Genomic DNA, 16,518 nt, shown 5'->3' with positions numbered 1-16,518 from the left:
AGTGGAACTAACTCTGTTAATGGCAGACATCAGATGTCTGTGACTTCTGAGCTTAGCTGCTCTTAAAAAGTCGTTGCCTTTTCATAAATATTCACCGTTCTGAAAAGCATGGCCCCCCTCCATTTCTACTTTCTCCTTCCACTTATTTGCCAACTAGGTGTGATTTCTTAGGCATCATTTCTACCAGAAGACCTGTATTTTGCTTTGGATCTCCAGCAGAGAGGTACTTAGGTTTTCTCTGCTCTTGTTTTTGAGGTACCATTTGATACTTGGGCACAAAGACACAGAGATGGTGGGTGGGAGTGGCTCCCTCGCCTTTGCTTTTTCTTTGTTGGGAAGCACCTAAGGGGATCTGTCACACATATAAATCTACCCTTCTTTGAAGGTCTGATTTGAAAGCAGATTGGGCTACATTTTGCACAAAGGCATTTTAAACATGCAGGTGTGACTGCCTGAAATGATAATACTTTGAAGTTTTACAGAAGATTTCATTAAATGACATCAAAACATTTTAGCTCTTAAATCCTTAGGACACTGGTAGACCAAAGATCCAACTGACATATAAATGGGGATTGGCTGTATTAATGGTCTTGGTTATTTGTTTCAAGCCCCCTTGGAACAATGGGAAATATAAGCAAGGGAAACTATTTCCCGCAAGCTACCTCCAAATGGTGAGATCTAATTTTGAGACTCTTCTAGAAAAGCTAATCCTTTTCTTTTTAAATGTTAGCTGCATTTTAGTTACCAGTTCACAGAAACTTCTTTGTGTTCAGCAACTAGTATTTTTTTTTTTTGCCCTTAAGGTGACCAAGCATTAGCTTCTATTTGATGTTCTAAAGAAGGTTATTGAACAAATTAATAAAAATGGACTTCATTCATGGTGAGGGAGAACTTATTTATCTAAGTGATTTTTTTAAAACTGAAATTTAGTTGATTTATAATGTTGTGTTAGTTTCAGGTGTACAGCAAAAACGTGTCATATAAATTCATTTGATTCTTCTGGTTAATATTGTTGAAATCTCTATCTTCGTACCACATTTCTCTAAAAAAAACCCTGACAAATCTAATTTTTCCTGTTTTCCTCCTTCCTGGCTTCTTCTACCCGTTTTCCTCACATTCACTACTGTGAGCTCAAGACTTCCAAGATTCAGAATGGGAACTGGGGTGCATTCCCATTTTCTCGTACTTTAAATCTGTTGTAAAGTAAATATTTGTTATGAGTGAAATATGTTGGAGGAATGTTTATCAGACTATGGTTTTTATTTGGCTTCGTCCTAGCGTATTAGTGTTTAAAAAACTTTTTTTACCTCATTTCAATGGTTTCTTTGAAGTCTTGTTTTGACCAGCTGCTGCGTTTTTTGTGGCTGTCCATTTACATCACTTTAAAAATTGGTACATAAATGAAATTCGAACAAAATGAACAGTACTTTCACATTGTTTCAAAATCAAACATGTTCCTAAGGAATCTGATTTGTGGCAGATGGAGAACAAAACCTTCCAGAGGGAAGGCTGTTAAATGAGTCTTAATTGCTTGCACATGAAAATATAGTGACTAAGATTGTGTGCACAATTAGGAATTTAAACATGTAGAGAAGAGCTGGCTACGGAAACAGCAGACACTTTTGCAGGCATAGCTGGATTCTTACGAACACAGACAATAAAAGACAAGTCAGTAAAGGAAAATGCTTTTAAGAGGAACTCAGTTGTTTTCTTTCCTTCACTCTTCCTTAGGTCATACTTCCAGTTCTAAAGATACTTCATTTGCCTCTGAAACTCACTGATGGAAGTGTCACAGTACACTCAAGAAAAAAAAAAAAAAAAGAAAAAAAGAAAAAGTTGACTCAGGTATTAGCATTTCATTTTTAGTTGTGACTAGGTGCCACATACTAGGCTTGGTGCTTATTCATCCCATTTAAGCCTTACCATAACCCTCTGAGGTAGGTTTGTTATTATCTATATTTTAGAGATTAAAAAATTGAGGCTCGGGAGTTCCCGTCGTGGCGCAGTGGTTAACGAATCCGACTGGGAACCATGAGGTTGCGGGTTTGGTCCCTGACCTTGCTCAGTGGGTAAATGATCCGGCGTTGCCGTGAGCTGTGGTGTAGGTTGCAGACGCGGCTCGGATCCCGCGTTGCTGTGGCTCTGGCGTAGGCTGGTGGCTACAGCTCCGATTCAACCCCTAGCCTGGGAACCTCCATATGCCGTGGAGCGGCTCAAGAAATGGCAACAACAACAACAACAAGAAAAAGACAAAAAGACAAAAAAAAAAAAAGAAAATTGAGGCTCAGAGAATAAGTTGCCTGAAGTCAAATAGCTAAGAAGTGGTATAGTGGGAATTCTCTGTATTGATTTACAGCATCCAAACCCCACCCTCTTACAATGCCTAGCTACTCCTCTGGAAAAGATACAAACCTTTGCAAAAATTATCACTCAGTGGCCATACTTTCAGCTTCAATTCAATCATGCCTCCCTTGTGGTGGGGGTATGGAGTAGTGAGGTTGGTGTGGAGGCCAGACTTAATCAGGCCTTGGGAAGACTTGATGTTTTAAAAGGTATGGGAAGGGGAATGGCTACAGTTTGGGTGAGGGTCATCTAGATGGGGGCCAGGGCTGAGAGGACAGACTGAGGCCTGGGCCTACTGAGGCTGCATGGCTTCAGAAGCTTGGTCAGAGTGAGGGGGAGGGTGGTGGTTAGGTGGAAACATCTAGTCAGGGATCAGCACCTCCCTGGCTCTGGCAGCCGCGGTGAGATGTGACCTGACTGATTCTGTGAGGCACATGACACTCTGTCTAGCTCTGCAAAGCCTGGGCTTGGGCCCTGCCCCTCACAGTGACTCCGACTTCCCAAGGGAGGAGGCTGTGCAGCACTCTACAGTGACCCTCCATTGGTCTTCAGTGATTTAAACCCATCTCATCCCATGGATGGACATAAATACCTTTTCTAGGGGACTTCAAATGCTCCTTGGATGCTCTCTCCTTGGGAAAGCTGCACTTTCCTGGAATGGAGCTCTATACACAGGTTCTAAGGGGCCTTTGATGAATGCCAGTGTGTGGATATGCTTTTCTAAAACTCAAACAATGGGAGAGTCTGTTGTGGCTCAACAGCTTAAGGACCTGCCCTTGTCTCTATGAGGATGCAGGTTTGATCCCTGGGCTTGCTTGGTAGGTTGCTGTAAGCTGAGGTGTAGGTAGCAGATACAGCTCGGATCTGGCATTGCTGTGGCTATTGTGTAGGCCAGCAGCCACAGCACCAATATGACCCTTAGCCTGGGAACTTCCAGATGCCTTGGCCATAAACATAAACATAAAATAAAATAACAATGAACCTTCAGATGAATTTAGAAACCCAACTCATTCATATATTGGGGCCTACTTCTTTGTTGTTCTCAGAAAGTGGAGAGGCTTAAAAAAAATCCTTCTCTCTCTCGAATCCTGTATCCCTTAAAGTAAACCTAATTAGGTAGTAACTTCTCAGACAATGGTCCATCCGGATTACCACTAAACAAAGATCAGAGGAAGGCAGATTATTTCTCACTTTGATTCCTACACTTGTGGGTAAACCAGAAGCCACAGACCATGGCACCCTGTATAGATCTAAGTGTAAAGGAGGCATCAATAAAGGGGTGTGGATCAAATGATCAGGAAGTCACCTCATTATTGTGCCTTCAGGGGAACTGGGTTCCTAGGGATACATTAATGAACAGCTACCATGCTACACCCCTAAGAAATTACTGAGAAATATGTTAGCAAAATAAATAGTGTACTGAGGCCAACCCCCTTATCTCACTATAATCAATAATTATTTTTGGCTGACCAGCACTTATTTCCCCTAACAGTACCCTAATTTCTTTCAGTTTCCACTGGGTTGTCCAAATTATAAAATAGCACACCATGATCAAGTGCTTACTAAGTGCCATGCATTGTGCTTAGTTTTTCATAAATATCATCTCCAATAATTTTTCACAAACTCCTTAGGAGATAATTGCTATTATCAGGCTGGCTTCAAAAAAGGAAGAACTTGGGGAGTTCCCATCGTGGCGCAGTGGTTAATGAATCCGACTAGGAACCATGAGGTTGCGGGTTCGGTCCCTGCCCTTGCTCAGTGGGTTAACGATCCGGCGTTGCCGTGAGCTGTGGTGTAGGTTGCAGATGCGGCTCGGATCCCGCGTTGCTGTGGCTCTGGCGTAGGCCGGTGGCTGCGGCTCCGATTCGACCCCTAGCCTGGGAACCTCCATATGCCGCAGGAGCGGCCCAAAGAAACAGCAAAAAGACAAAAAAAAAAAAAAAAAAAAAGGAAGAACTTGAAGCTTTGGGAGGCTAAATGAATTGTTTGAGAAGAAACATCTGTAAGCGGCAGAACCAGACCATGAATCCACGTAAGCTGGCCCCATCCCTTAGGCTCTCACTCTGACATTATATTACACGGACTGGTGCAAGAGCCAGATGCCCTGTTCTCCCTTAGCCAAAGCCCAGGACCCAAGGTCGGCCAACTGGACCCCTACACTGGAATCTGACTCTTACACAGAGTAACAAAGAAACTAAAAACAGTTGCAGGGACCTCACTCGATCTTGTCATGAGATTTACCCCTTCCTTTTAGGCTTTCGCCTTCTTTGAAAACTGCACTGATTCCCTCAACCCTGATCCTCACACCTCCCCATGAATTCTCAGCGAATTGGGAATTCTTCCAATATTCTCCCACTAAATTCCATTTTGCTTAAGCTAGCAGGGTTGGTTTTTATCTTGCCACCAGAGGCTCACTGCTGACATCACTATGGAAGGGGAGGCTGGAAATCAGCCGAGCAGAGAACTGCATGGCATCTTCAAAGCACAGGATTTGAAGCACTGTAGGTGTCTAGCACCAATGAACAGTGGCCGTGAGCACCAGTGGTGCAGCAAATGCCAGGCTAATTTCCTCTGCTGCCCTTTCTGTGGAAATGACGCAGGCTGAAGCCCTCCCTGGCCCATGGGCTGGGGCACACCAGCCCTGCCTTTTATCTCCAGCACCTAAAGCGGTCTGCAGTGAACAGATTCTGGCTGTGAGGATCTGTAGAAATACAGACTGTATGAGGTGTGGCTGAAGAGTAAAAAGACTCCTAGAAGCAAAACCTTTTCCCCCCTTTCAAAGAGTCACCTGAGAAAGCTGTATATATGCCTATTCCATACCCTGCTATCACTCTGACAATTCTAGGAAAAACTCTGTCTTGGAATTGCCTTTAAGAGTCCATGTGACACCTCTCTCCGATGCTCAACATTATCTTATCCCTTGGAGTGGCTCCTTTTTTAGAATTAGCCTCATTCGGGCTAATCGGATATCTTGTTTGGTGACTAAGGTTGGTAATCATATTGAAGACAATATTTTTGGTCAAAAGTAAAGCATGACAAGAGTTCCCATCATGGCTCAGCGGTTAACGAAACTGACTAGCATCCATGAGGACGTGGCTCGGATCCTGCTCAGCTCAGTGGGTTAAGGATCCGGTGTTGCTATGAGCTGTGGTGTAGGTCACAGATGTGGCTCAGATCCTGATTTGCTGTGGCTCTGGTGTAGGCCAGGGGCTACAGCTCCAATTTGACCCCTAGCCTGGGAACCTCCATATGCCACGGGTGTGACCCTAAAAAGACAAAAAGACAAAATAAAATAAAATAAAATAAAATAAAATAAAAATAAAATAAAAAGTGAAGCATGACAGTAAACTGATTTTTCTCATATGGCCTGTAAACTGTCTCTAAAGCTGTTCCCCAAATGCTTTCGTCAACAGCAGCAGGGAGAAAAAAGTATACAGTGTACAAAGATGCATATGGCGTATGCCGTACTGGGAGAGTCACCAGGAACAACACAATCAGACAATGTGACAAAATGTTTACATGGGTTATCTGTGTACTCTGCAAATCCAGGAAAGTATTACTATTATTTATTATTTTTATAGCCACATGCATGGCATATAGAAGTTCTCAGGCCAGGGACTGAATCTGAGCCATAGCTGTGGCAACACCAGATCCTTTTAACCCACTGCCCTGGGGCCAGAGATTGAACCTGCACCTTTGCAGCAACCTGAGCCACTGCAGTCAGTTTCTTAATCCACTGCACCCCAGAGGGAACTCCAGGCAAGTACTATCATTATTATTATTATTATTATTATTACTCAAAACATTTAACTGAGGAGTTCTCGTAGTGGCGCAGTGGTTAACGAATCCGACTAGGAACCATGAGGTTGCGGGTTCGATCCCTGGCCTTGCTCAGTGAGTTAAGGATCCGGCGTTGCTGTGATCTGTGGTGCAGGTTGCAGACGTGGCTCGGATCCTGCGTTGCTGTGGCTCTGGTATAGGCTGGTGGCTACAGCTCTGATTGTACTCCTAGCCTGGGAACCTCCATATGCCGTGGGAGCAACCCAAGAAATGGCAAAAGACAAAAAAAAAATTTAACTGAAAAGACTCTTGGCATTTGAGTAACTCTTCTAAGGTCACAAAGCAGGTGAGCAGGAGAGCCAGCAGTGATCTCTCTCTACTGCTGTCATTCCTGTATGTAGGTTCTGACTTGTACAGGAAGACAGCAAGCATTTTGATTTTTTTCAAAATTAAAAATCTGCTACAAAAGAAAAGCTAGATCTACTTCTGTGTAAACCATTTTCATTAACTAGCACAGTCAGTGACTTAAGAAGCATCTCAGAGACCCTCACCTCTTCCTCACCTGAGGTCTCAGTCCCCAACCCATCCTTTGCTATTTTCCTCCTTGGCAATTCGGGAAACCTTGCTTCTACTACTCTCATACCACTATCTTCTGATGTTGCTAAATTTTCCCTAAGTTCCTCAAGTGGTTCCCCAGACTCTTGCCAGTCTCCAAGCAAATTTGCAGGGTAGATAGCTTCCTGGCTCTCATGGAAGAGATCTTGGCCGGCCCCATTCTCTCCTCCTTTCCTTATTTTATCTACTCATGTATCCAGTCATTTACAAACCTTCTGTTTCCTATTTACTTAATGCTCTGTGTCACTCAACAGAACACAGTTTATCTTTTCAAATTCCACAAACCTCTAGGATAATTGTCCTATAGCTCAGTGGAGGTATTTCATGGCTCATTGGGTCCTGAGAGCCCAAGTACACTCTTTTACAGCTAAGTGACTGAAGGAGTGAAGGAGCAAACCCATTGATGAGGTTCCCCACGTGGACAATTCAGTGTACAATGTGTAAATATCAGAAATGCACCCAGGAAAAAAAAAAAAAGACATGAGTATGCATTTGTCTTGTCAGGCAGGCAGAATACAGTGGATTAGAAATACTTTGGGTACCAACACTGCCAATAAAGAACCACGCAAAAAGAAAATGGCACACTAAAAAGACTGGCTATGGAGACATCAGAGATGTCTAGAGGAAGTATGTTCGGAGCCTAGAGAGCTGGGGAATTTCATGGCCAAAAATGGTACCCACGACAATGATAATGGAGATGAAGGGCCAAGGGCAAGTCTAAATACAAAGAGAAGATGAATATCATCCCATGGTAGAAACTGTTCTCTCAGGGGGTTAACGGTGAGTGGTCCTAAAAGTAAGGTGAGTGCAGAGGCTCAAGCACTGCGCTATCCAGAACCCTGTAACATCCTCCCTCCGCTTCACTGCACACACACACACATCATGCGGTCCTTTCCTTGTTGATGTTCCTGCCCTGGGCATTGTCATGACAGCAGGTACTTCAGAGGAGACAGGAAAAGAACTGAGGGGATTGAAGAAGGCCTGAGGACTTCTACCCCCCTCTTTAGCCTGTATAACTGCCTCCTTAGGGTCTCCCAAAGGGGGGTTGTATATCCACAGATCTTATCCCTCCTCTGTCCTACCCTCCATTCATACATGTTCAGTAAGACACAACATAGGTTCATTTTCTGCTGTCTCCTTAAAAAAAAAAAGAAGAAGAAGAAAAAAATAACTAAATAACTTGGGGGAGAAGAGAACAGCAGAATTGTGTGTGTGTTTCTCTACATGTACCAATACATTTTAAGGGAGGGAAGCCTTAACATTCTGCCTTGAGTCAGACTTAATCTGCACTATATGCTGAATTATCATAAGATTTGTTTAAAAGATTGCTACGCAGGTAGAGTCTTTAATACGTATTAAATGTCAGAAATGTTACCTTTTATTAATATGAGTATGAATAACAGATCCAATGTTGTAGAAAGCCTTTCCTGAGACAGTGAAAGAACAAAATGCTGTGAGTGAAATCCTCACTTATTCAGTTAAATAATTCAGTGTTAACACTTAACAGGGAAAATTTGGGAAATGAGACCCATAGGAATTTTCATTGTTTTGCCCCATCACAGTCTTGTATTTCTGAGTGTGCCTGGAATATTTTTTAAGGCATACTTGGTGGGATGCACTTTGTGGATAAAGGGAATGACCTAAGAATGCAGCTTTTGTTATTCTTTTTTTTTTTTTTTTTAAGGGGACTTGGTACTGTGTCTGAGAAGACAAAAAGAATACAGTTACTAAACAAAACATTTCTCAAACTCACTCCCACCCCCATACACAAACATGGAAATGAGACTTCATTTTCTCCCAGGAGAGGAGCAAGCTGGTCTAACTCAAATTTGTATATATTTGGGGAGATAAGAGCAGTGATGGCGCAGGTGATGACGACCAGGATGATGAGGATCGCGCAGATAACAGTGTCACCTTGTATTTTCTTCCGCTAATCGCAGAGCACTGCACACATATTATCTCGTTTATCCTAGACTGCATTCATTGTTTGTTAGATGGGGGTGTGGGCACCACTATAAACAGAAAATGATGGTTTTCCAACAGCTTTCCAGCAACTCAATGGCAACACTGTCTAGAGCAGTACCCTCTCCTCTTTCATTCAGTATTTGATTATTCTCCCAGATCTGGCCCATCTGTTAGTTTGGAGCGCTTGCGAAAAGAGTTGTGAATCTATTTCCTCGTCTCCACTTGCTCCTCTGCTTAGAAATGACTGATGGTTTTCCACTGCTTGTAAAATAAAGTCCACCATTATTTACACTGGCTTCTGATGATCTTCACGCCATTGCCTTAATCTAGTCTTAGAGCTTCCTGTTCTGCTGCTTCCATACACTTTCAACTCTTTTTGCTCTTTGTGGTCCCAGGCCCCTGAGCTGGACCAGCACCCCATGCTTCCATATCTCACTCTGACTGCTCCTTTGTGTGAGGTGGTTTCCCTCTAACTACAGGGAGAACTCCACCTTCTTCGAAGTTCAGGGGAGAGCTTCCCTTGGGTAGAACCTTTTGCTCTCTCCTTCAAATACAAACAGGCATTTGAATTTACTTCAACTGTGCTACTTAGCTTATACTTAATTGCTCATGATTGCATCTCCCCATGTGCCTTTCTTGAAGCCAGGAGTCACATTTTACTCATCTTTTTATTTCTAACACCTACCTTACTGCATGCCACATTTACGGTGCAGAGAAAATATTTGTTGACCAAATAGATGATGATGATGACGATGATATAGAAATAATGACAGTTACATTTGTTGAATACATTCTGGGTACTAAGCACTATGCTAACCATTGTCTGAGTAATAACTGATGAACTTACATGTAGAATGTAAAATATGGCACTAATGAACCTATCTACAGACTCACAGACATAGAGTAGAGACTTGTGTTTGCCAAGGGGGAGTGGGGAGGGAGTGAGGTGGACTGGCAGTTTGGGGTTAGAAGATGCAAACTATTACGTCTGGAGTGGATAAGCAATGGGGTATTACCGTATAGCACAGGGAACTATATCCAATCTCTTGGGATTAGAACATGCTGGAAGATAATGTAAGAAAAGGAATGTATATATATGAATGACTGGGTCACTTTGCTGTGCTGTGGAAATTGGCACAACATTGTAAATCAACTATACTTTAATAATAATAGTGAAGAATTAACTGATGAGAAAATGAAAGCTTAGAGAATTTAAATAAATTGACCAAGACTACACAGCTAGTAAGAGGAAAGCTGGGTTTTCAACCTGCATGGTTTCACTCATAACCTTTTTGCTATTCTGATTAAATAAATATGCATTTTCATTTAATTGTTTCAGTTAAAGTTATAACAAAATACCCAGAGTAGATATTCAGGCATTAGAGATATAATTAAATTATATTTTCCCATGATTATGCCATTAACTTGTTCTCACTGTTTAGAAAACCAACTTTAATAACTTTAAGCAATTCCTGGTCAAAAACTGTCTGTCAGACCTGGTCTTTTTACAAATTAGTAGATGTAACCTACTTATCTAAATCAAAGTATAAGAAGGCAAAACAAGTTAACCTATAAGGAAGAAAACAGACTTTGACCCCTCTAAAAGATCATAAACTGAATTAATGAATAGTCCTACTCCATGCACTTAAGCAAATCTTTTAGTGCAATCCTTTGTCCGGAAAAGTCTTTTTAATGTGGGAAGTTTTGTGCTAGTAAACTCCTCTGTCTCAAAAAATTTAGAACACTCCAAAGTCATTAGATACGTTAAGTATAAACATAAAACAAGCAAGCCCTGCCCCCCAAATAGCCAATGTCTAGTACTCACATACACAATCTTTATTAATTTTTTATTAAAGCTATTAGGCATAACATATGCCCAGCATTCTTCAATCACATTCCTAAAAGAGCTTATGGCACACTCATTCTCTGCAATTATTAAAGCGTTGCTGCAAGCTTTGCTCTTATTAAAAGAAAAGGGAGAAAGAGCTGCATGATGAAGCTCATGCCGGCTAGCGGCTGGGGAGGAGTGGGGAGGAGCGGAAGACTTCCACGGCAGTGGCCGAGCCTTCACCCTCCCTCCCTCCCACACACGTTGTCCTAACACACATTTTTAGTTCCCCTCAGGCCCCACATATTTCTCTCACCAAGGTCCCTTTTGTCTTCTTTATGTAGCTCCTGCTAACCACTACTATCAGTTATATATATATTTACACATCTATACATCTATATTATATATTGTATAATACTATATACACGAGTGGTATTTCATACTACATACAGTAGTTGTTTTTATTACACACGTGTGTGCACACACGCACACACAGACTTAAAAGGCAGACCTGCATAAGTCACTAGAGTCATTACTGTCACCATAAAATAGTTGCTTAGATTCCTTTCTTTAGTAACTGCAAAGGGTTAAACGATTAGTCCAGATAATAGCAAAATAATTGTTCCAATGCAAACATATTTGTTTTTTTTCCATCACTGGATTTTATATAAACTGCTTTGTGCTTCAGAAGAACAATAAACATACCAGATTAAGTTTCTTCTCGGGTTGGGTTTTGACTAATTAGTATCTTGGGATAGTTTACTTTTTACATTCTCTGTTTACCAACTGATTAAATTCTATTCAGAATGCACTTTAAGACAAGGAGTTATGAATATTCAGGGTAAAAAAAAATTATGACTGGAGACATACCAATTTTTTTTTGGACTAAAACTACTTTTGTGTTATTTTATGCCTATCTCTGCATTATGTGTCTCCCTCTACAGGTAAAGAGCAGGCAATTGTACTGGTTTTATTGCTTGGATAAAACTTGTATTTTTTCCTTAGGCTGCCAATATTTACTTATCTGAAGGGCTTTAAGATATAATGAAAACAGCTCTAAATACAAAGGCCTGTCCAGGGAGAAACTGAGACAGGATACTTTCGAATTTCCAAGTTCATGTACAAAAAAATCCACTGTTATATCTGTTAGAAATCACTATCTTTTAATATTTCCTTTACTTTCTCCAAAACATATACTTCTATGGTGGGTCTGAAAGGCTACCCTAATCAGATGGGTGATCCCACAGAGGTATAATAAAACCCTAGACTTGGTGAAAAGGAGTCTGTATTCCTGGCTCGGCCTCCAAGGAGCATTTTTTCTCACTAGGTCTCGGTTTTGAAAACAGAAGTTTAAATACATTTTCTCTCAGTTCCATTCTCCTATGAAAATTCTCAATGTAAAGATGATTAAACAAAGGGACAGAAAATATGGAAATTACACATAACCATATAGGAAAATGATTACCAGGATGACATGACAAAGTTTCAGCAGGTGGCTGCATAAGACTTTTCTTGAGTTAACATTGTTTGGAAATGAAATGCTCAAAAGGACTAACTGTGCCCCTAAAGCCATGGCTCTTCCCCCAAACCAGGGTTTAATGTCACAATGCAGGTAAGGCTTGGGCAGCTCTGGCTCTTTGCTGCCCTCTCATGTTTCCACACACTCTTTCGTTCTGCCATTCACTAACTGAAATGAACCTATGCAGGTGAACCACACTCGAAGTATCTTTATTCCAAAAAAAAAATCTTTATTAAAAAAAAAAAAGTCCCACCGTTACTGTTTGCAAACAAAATCATAAATGAAGTGCACCAGTTAAACTGATACATCATCAGCATCCTCCTCTACTCTATCAGCTTTTAAATTAGCTTTAGGAAAAAAAAAAAACCAGACACGGAGTAGGATTTAGGAAGAAACACTTGGTTACCCATGACAGGCTTCTCGTCTTCATCTAACTTATCTCCCTGAATTCCTGCAACAGCACGGAGAGTTCTGAGCTCATATCTCCCAAAGGAGAGAGACAGGGTTTGCACTCGAGCCTCAAATGCCACGCACAATCTTTTTGTTCTATCATACTTAAAGAACAAACAGCTACTTAGTAGGAAGGCTTTTTTATAAATACACATTTGGAAGCTTTATTTTTAAAAAAATTATTAAATTGCTGTAGAGCTATGTATTTACCTATTAGGTATGAAAATAAAAATCTGGCAACTAACAAACATGCTTTAGCCCTAATGATATAAAATCAAACTTTCCTGGTTTTAACACATGTCAAATGGAATAACCTCCAGCAGGGGGAAGAGAGTATTTTAAGTTCTGCAGGATAAAGTTTTAGAAAAGAATAGCGTGACAAAGTTTTTAGTTCTTCTTTTTAAAAACTCGGAGTTGATTTATGGGAACATTAGAGAGAGTTAATTTTCCTTCTTCAAACCTCTGTAACTCAAAAGTAAGTTCTGCAATATTTAAAATAATCCTGAACTTATTTATAAAACAGAAATAGACACACAAACTTAGAAAAAGCTTCTGGTTTCCAAAGGGGAAAGGGAAGGAAGGAGAAATGAGGGGTTTGGGATTGACAGATACACACTACCATATATAAAATAGATAAGTAATAAGGACCTCCTTATAGCACAGGGAATTATTCAATATCAATTATTCGATAATTATTATTCATTATTATTCAATATAATTATTCAATTATACTCAATATCTTATGATACACTATAATAGAAAAGAATCTGAAAAAAAATATGTAACTGAGCCACTTTCCTGCACACCTGAAACTAACACAACACTGTAAATCAACTATACTTCCATTAGAAAAATAATTTAACATCCATATCACAAAAGTACCAATGTCTGTGGCTATGATGAGAGGATGAGATATAGCATGGGGAGTGACTGGAGGCCATTTATAACAGGCACAAAGGAAGTCTGTCCATTTTGACCATTTGGGGAGAGAGCCCATAACTTTTAATCCTATGACCTTGCCGGTTTATCTTTCGCTCATTCTTCCCTGTTTTTCTATCATCTCCGGCCTGTTCTTTCCATCATCCCTAGTTCTATGTACAGAATGAATCCTAGAAACAAAATCCAAAAAACCACAAGAAAACAAAATAATGTACTGAGTACTTAATCTATGCTAAGAGCATCCCACACATGATCCCATTTAATTCCATAATAACTGTATCAAGTATGAGCACCATTTTTTTTTTTTTGCCTTTTTGCCATTTCTTGGGCCGCTCTCGCAGCATATGGAGGTTCCCAGGCCAGGGGTCGAATCAGAGCTGTAGCCACTGGTGTACGCCAGAGCCACAGCAACTCGGGATCCGAGCCATGTCTGCGACCTACACCCCAGCTCACAGCAATGCTGGATTCTTAATCCACTGAGCAAGGCCAGGGATCGAACCCACAACCTCATGGTTCCTAATTGGATTCGTTAACCACTGCGCCACGACGGGAACTCCCGAGCACCATTTTTGTAAATGGGAAAACTGAGGCAAGGAAAGGTTGTGTCACCTGCCCAAGGCCACACGCCTATCATGACAGAACATGGCTTGGATTCTGGACAGGCAGAGCACAATTTCCAGAGCACTCTGTCAGGTCAGTCAGGTTCTATGGAGTTGCCCCAGCACTGTGCGCCACAGCAGCCTTGTGGACCAACCATAAACTTAACCGTAGGCTAGTTCCTCTAGACCCTCAGCAAAATTTCTAAGGACAAGTTCATCTTCAAGAGTGCCCTACTGACTCTTTTAACACTCTCCTCTGCCCTTGCCAGGACTACTGCAGAATACAGCTGGGTTCCAACAGCAGAAGGAGTGAACTTGGAGGTGGGTTCTGGGCAATCAGCTGCTGAGGGAGAAGAGTCTCACACATCACATTTTCTGTGCACCTCAAGTCTTGTACTGAAGTCTCAAGCACTACTATTATCACAACTTAGGTTTTTCAAAGTTCATTTCTTTCAGAATGAGCTCAGAGAGGGGACTGTCCCTTGCTATTGCTTTCATCCCCCCTCCCTTCATGTGACTTTTCACCTCGGTTTGCCATGCTTGGGCCAAAAAAAAAGACTGCCACTCCATTCGCTAGTCAGCTAACTTCCTCTTGTGCCTTCTGATGATCACAGCTGCAAGAAGCAGTTACTCAGTTAATTAGCGCCCTTTCCTAGATATTTCTAGATCCCCACTGCCCCAGGCCTCAGATCAAGATCATGGTGCTAAAATGAGGCCATAATAACCTTTATGCCCAGATTTCACTGGCTCATAGTTCCCTTGGGCATGGCTCCTGGGCCTCACTCAACACTAGCGAAAATTTCTGGGAGCATCTATGGTATCTCCCACATGTGTTCACAACCAAGTCTGTGCCCTCTGAATGCAGCTAAACTCTCTCTTTAATCAGTGCCAGACGTCTGCCAGGGTGGCTGGACAGCTGTCCTGACCACGGAGCACCCGCCACCTCTTGTTCAACACAACAATCGCCACTGGCACCTACAGCTGTTCTGGGAGGGTGCTCTGTGGGGTGGACTCATATGTGACCTCAAGCTACAAAAGCTTTCGGGGACCAAAAATAGCACTGAGTTCTGCACAAAATGCGGTGTCAAGGAGTTTTGCTTATTGCAAAAATAACAGGGGGTGGGGAGCACCCTTCTTTACATGGGTCAGATGTAGGGTCTGGAGCAGGGCTGGGACCAGGTTGCATGTGGTCTTTCTCACCACAGAGCTCCCCCCTCCCCCCGCACATGCTCACAGAAGTCAGCCTGCATGTCTCTCAAAACAGGTAAAGGCACAGAAACAAAGGAGTTTGCCTCCACATCCCACCTTCATTTGGGCTCTTTTATATTCAATTGGGGTTTCTAAAGCAAAAAAAGCTTACTCAAAGAACTTATTTTAAAGGAATTTCACTTATTGTTCACCTCTTGACCAACACAAAGAATAAAATGGGTAAAACAGACACAGACAATGAAATGTCAGTTGAAAATTATCAGCAGTAAGATTGTGAAAGATACACATGAACAAGAGAACCAATAATGTAATATTCAATGAAACACAAATCGTATCTGAAAGACATTAGGGAAAGACCAACAGGAACAGCTGTTCCAGAATGACTTTGATGTGGTGTCCTGGTTGAAAAGTCCTGATGGGACATGATGAAGTTAATTTTCAACCAAACTGCAGTCACTAATAACAGAATAATGAGCTCCTCAGCATATTAGGAATTGGAATCTAAGGAAGACACTTGAATCAAGTGAAGTATTGGTCTATTTTGGAGAACAGGCTAATTTTCTTCTGGTAATAATTTTAGAAACCATAGGTTTTCTTTGCCAGGCAATTACCTTAATGAATCAATTGGGGTTTTAAGAAATGATTAAATGATTTCCATTTGGTTACAGGTTCAGCAAAAGGAGATCATTTGTTGTGTTTTGGTTCAGCTGAGGTCAAGCCCCAAAGACTAAAACAGGCTAATAGGAATTGGGATAATTTTTTTTCTTTTGCCCTTTATACCCCACATGCTTCTGTCCACTTCTCTTCCCCAAACATCTATTCTTTAGATCTCATTGAACTTTTCGGAGTTCCTGTCGTGGCTCAGGGGAAACAAGTCTGACTAGTATCCATGAAGACGCAGGTTCAATCCCTGGCTTTGCACAGCGGGTTAAGGATCTGGCGTTGCTGTGAGCTGTGGTGTCAGTCGCAGACATGGCTAGGATCTGGCATGGCTGTGGCGCAGGCCAGTGGCTACAGCTCCGATTTGACTCCTAGCCTGGGAACCTCCATATGCCACGGGTGCAGCCCTAAAAACACAAAAAAAGACAAAAAAAACACAACAAAACACTTTGTTTCTGTACTGGATAATTACTTCTCTCCTCTCCCAAACTGAATTTAATCTTAGTTCTCTAGGTCCAAATCAGGAGTACTTGAACAGTACTCCTTCCTACACACTACAGGGATACTGATTAACCAAGTAGGTACATTTATGCTTTGATTTTCATTAAACC

At 41.5% G+C, this 16,518-nt stretch overlaps 1 protein-coding gene across 6 annotated transcripts in view; it reads right to left on the bottom strand.

Annotated features, from left to right (window-relative positions):
- Positions 1-16,518, bottom strand: part of PDE4D (phosphodiesterase 4D) — a 1,473,810-nt gene that overhangs the window by 174,614 nt on the left and 1,282,678 nt on the right. The window lies entirely within an intron of this gene.

This window comes from Phacochoerus africanus, chromosome 1, assembly GCF_016906955.1.
Source record: "Phacochoerus africanus isolate WHEZ1 chromosome 1, ROS_Pafr_v1, whole genome shotgun sequence".
Taxonomy (NCBI): domain Eukaryota; kingdom Metazoa; phylum Chordata; class Mammalia; order Artiodactyla; family Suidae; genus Phacochoerus; species Phacochoerus africanus.
The sequence above is the reverse complement of the archived record's forward strand: the minus strand, read 5'-3'. Positions and strand labels throughout refer to the sequence as shown.